The following is a 2,500-nucleotide window of genomic DNA, read 5'->3' as shown; positions in this document are numbered from 1 at the left end:
CCCGGGTTCAAATCCCGGACGAGCCCTGTTTCTCCGACCTGTGTTTGGAAATCAATGATGGTGACCTCAACTGTGTTCTTTGCTTTCCCGGTTATAGTCTTTCCTGCAGGACAACTCTGAAAATTTGCAAGCATGTTTTCGGCTCGTTGGTCTAGGGGTATGATTCTCGCTTTGGGTGCGAGAGGTCCCGGGTTCAAATCCCGGACGAGCCCTTCTTTCATCCTTGCTCGCCGAGATGTTTGTCAGGGAACGATAACCCTTGAAAAAAGGCGTTCCCTGCTGATGGACTTTTTTCTGCCTTTGCACAAGGTATACTGTACTTTAAAGACAGTGCTTGCTTCTCCCAATTCATCTTTTTTATGGAAAACGAACCCTTGATAAAACGGTGAAACATTTCAAGTTTGTCAGTGTCTATGATCCCTAAAGATACTTCTAGTCTGATTGAATCAATAATGATATTTCAAAATCATGAATGTTTCCTCATGGTGTGACATGTTTGACTGCACAATGACTGCGTTAGATTTAAGTGACAGAATCGGTGGCAGAAAGATGAATGATTTATCTTGCTTTGATGGATACGCTAGCTCACCTGTCAGAGATTGAAGGCGTATCATGGCCAGCATGTCTGTAGCGATGGCCATGTTAAGAAAGAGAGCTTCTAAGGAATGGAATGACATGCGTAGTTTAGCGCTGAGTTGAAATGACATCATAAGGTGCTCTTGCTCAGTGTGTTTAGATAGTGGTATCGTGCTCTCTGATTGCTAAGCCTGGATGAGTAACATTGTTTGAATTAGTGATGGTTTGTGTGTAAGTGAAATATACTGACAACCAACAGATAGATTGAAAAGACTTAAGAAATGTACTGGTTGGCACAGAAATGACCCGCAATCCGGAGCAGCTGTGCGAAGGCTCGTTGGTCTAGGGGTATGATTCTCGCTTAGGGTGCGAGAGGTCCCGGGTTGAAATCCCGGACGAGCCCTGTTTCTCCGACCTGTGTTTGGAAATCAATGATGGTGACCTCAACTGTGTGCTTTGCTTTCCCGGTTATAGTCTTTCCTGCAGGACAACTCTGAAAATTTGCAAGCATGTTTTTGGCTCGTTGGTCTAGCGATCCCTGCTGATGGACTTTTTTCTGCCTTTGCACAAGGTATACTGTACTTTAAAGACAGTGCTTGCTTCTCCCAATTCATCTTTTTTATGGAAAACGAACCCTTGATAAAACGGTGAAACATTTCAAGTTTGTCAGTGTCTATGATCCCTAAAGATACTTCTAGTCTGATTGAATCAATAATGATATTTCAAAATCATGAATTTTTCCTCATGGTGTGACATGTTTGACTGCACAATGACTGCGTTAGATTTAAGTGACAGAATCGGTGGCAGAAAGATGAATGATTTATCTTGCTTTGATGGATACGCTAGCTCACCTGTCAGAGATTGAAGGCGTATCATGGCCAGCATGTCTGTAGCGATGGCCATGTTAAGAAAGAGAGCTTCTAAGGAATGGAATGACATGCGTAGTTTAGCGCTGAGTTGAAATGACATCATAAGGTGCTCTTGCTCAGTGTGTTTAGATAGTGGTATCGTGCTCTCTGATTGCTAAGCCTGGATGAGTAACATTGTTTGAATTAGTGATGGTTTGTGTGTAAGTGAAATATACTGACAACCAACAGATAGATTGAAAAGACTTAAGAAATGTACTGGTTGGCACAGAAATGACCCGCAATCCGGAGCAGCTGTGCGAAGGCTCGTTGGTCTAGGGGTATGATTCTCGCTTAGGGTGCGAGAGGTCCCGGGTTCAAATCCCGGACGAGCCCTGTTTCTCCGACCTGTGTTTGGAAATCAATGATGGTGACCTCAACTGTGTTCTTTGCTTTCCCGGTTATAGTCTTTCCTGCAGGACAACTCTGAAAATTTGCAAGCATGTTTTCGGCTCGTTGGTCTAGGGGTATGATTCTCGCTTTGGGTGCGAGAGGTCCCGGGTTCAAATCCCGGACGAGCCCTTCTTTCATCCTTGCTCGCCGAGATGTTTGTCAGGGAACGATAACCCTTGAAAAAAGGCGTTCCCTGCTGATGGACTTTTTTCTGCCTTTGCACAAGGTATACTGTACTTTAAAGACAGTGCTTGCTTCTCCCAATTCATCTTTTTTATGGAAAACGAACCCTTGATAAAACGGTGAAACATTTCAAGTTTGTCAGTGTCTATGATCCCTAAAGATACTTCTAGTCTGATTGAATCAATAATGATATTTCAAAATCATGAATGTTTCCTCATGGTGTGACATGTTTGACTGCACAATGACTGCGTTAGATTTAAGTGACAGAATCGGTGGCAGAAAGATGAATGATTTATCTTGCTTTGATGGATACGCTAGCTCACCTGTCAGAGATTGAAGGCGTATCATGGCCAGCATGTCTGTAGCGATGGCCATGTTAAGAAAGAGAGCTTCTAAGGAATGGAATGACATGCGTAGTTTAGCGCTGAGTTGAAATGACATCA

General features: G+C 43.4%; 5 non-coding genes across 5 annotated transcripts in view; all 5 read left to right on the top strand.

The window, feature by feature from the left end:
- The window catches only part of trnap-agg (transfer RNA proline (anticodon AGG)), a 72-nt gene extending 46 nt beyond the window's left edge, over positions 1–26 (top strand). Inside the window, exon 1 of the tRNA in view lies at positions 1–26. This exon is cut by the window's left edge and continues 46 nt beyond it. This is a non-coding gene — a tRNA (tRNA-Pro).
- Positions 27–140: 114 nt separating this feature from the next.
- On the top strand, positions 141–212 carry trnap-ugg (transfer RNA proline (anticodon UGG)). The gene has a single exon. It is a non-coding gene; the product is annotated as a tRNA-Pro (tRNA).
- A 695-nt stretch (positions 213–907) lies between these two features.
- Positions 908–979, top strand: trnap-agg (transfer RNA proline (anticodon AGG)). The gene has a single exon. It is a non-coding gene; the product is annotated as a tRNA-Pro (tRNA).
- A 766-nt stretch (positions 980–1,745) lies between these two features.
- On the top strand, positions 1,746–1,817 carry trnap-agg (transfer RNA proline (anticodon AGG)). Its single transcript has one exon. It is a non-coding gene; the product is annotated as a tRNA-Pro (tRNA).
- Positions 1,818–1,931: 114 nt separating this feature from the next.
- On the top strand, positions 1,932–2,003 carry trnap-ugg (transfer RNA proline (anticodon UGG)). The gene has a single exon. It is a non-coding gene; the product is annotated as a tRNA-Pro (tRNA).
- The last annotated feature ends 497 nt before the right edge of the window (positions 2,004–2,500 follow it).

Source organism: Hoplias malabaricus, chromosome 6 (genome assembly GCF_029633855.1).
Source record: "Hoplias malabaricus isolate fHopMal1 chromosome 6, fHopMal1.hap1, whole genome shotgun sequence".
NCBI lineage: Eukaryota > Metazoa > Chordata > Actinopteri > Characiformes > Erythrinidae > Hoplias > Hoplias malabaricus.
This window is presented reverse-complemented; position numbering and strand designations above follow the sequence as displayed.